Below are 1,018 nucleotides of genomic sequence, written 5' to 3' on the forward strand. Positions count from 1 at the left end.
TAGCACGGCCAATCCACCCTAACCTGCACATCCCTGGGCACTATGGGTAATTTAGCACGGCCAATCCACCCTAACCTGCACATCCCTGGGCACTATGGGTAATTTAGCATGGCCAATCCACCCTAACCTGCACATCCCTGGGCACTATGGGTAATTTAGCATGGCCAATCCACCCTAACCTGCACGTCTTTGGACTGTGGGAGGAAACCCACGCAGACACACGGGGCGAGAATGTGCAAACGTCCACACAGACAGTCGCTCCGAGGCTGGGATCGAACCCGGGTCCCTGGCGCTGGGAGACAGTCATACTACCTACTGAGCCACTGTGTCACTCAGTAGGACACAACCATCCTGGTCAATCCTTCCTGAACTCTCTCTGGTTTCATAGTATCCTTAGAGAGAGAGAGAGAGAGAGAGAGAGAGAGAGAGAGAGAGGTTGAGGGAAAGGGTGAGAGAGAAAGAGAGAGAGAGACTTTGGAAAATAGAGATAGTGAAAGAGAGACAGGGAGATATATATATACAGAGAGAGAGAGAGAGCAGGAGAAAGAGGGATTAAGAGAAACAGAGACATAGACAGAGAGTTAGAGAGAGAGGAAAGAGAGATATAGAGAGGGAGGGGGAGTGGGGAGGGGATAAAGAGGCTGAGGGAGACAGAGGGGGAAAGAGAGATTGAGGGAAATGGAGATAGAGATAGAGAGAGTTAGAGAGGGGGGGAGAGATAGAGAGTTAGAGAGAGAGGGAGGAGGAAGGGGAGAAAGAGAGCTCGAGGGAAATGCAGATAGACAGCAGGGAAGAGAGAGAGAGAGAGAGAGATCGAGGCAAGGGAGATAAGGAGATTGAGGGAAAGGGTGAGAAAGAAAGAGAGGTAGAGAGAGATAGAGAAAGGGAATGAGAGACAGAGAGAGAGAGAGAGAGGGGGCTGGTATCTCAGGTAAAGGGGAAAATTGAGGGGAAAGGGACAGGGAGGGTGGGAGCTGAGGGAGGACCCGATCGGATATGATCCCATTGGGATATGGAG

This window comes from Hemiscyllium ocellatum, unplaced genomic scaffold, assembly GCF_020745735.1.
Source record: "Hemiscyllium ocellatum isolate sHemOce1 unplaced genomic scaffold, sHemOce1.pat.X.cur. scaffold_3461_pat_ctg1, whole genome shotgun sequence".
Classification (NCBI taxonomy): domain Eukaryota; kingdom Metazoa; phylum Chordata; class Chondrichthyes; order Orectolobiformes; family Hemiscylliidae; genus Hemiscyllium; species Hemiscyllium ocellatum.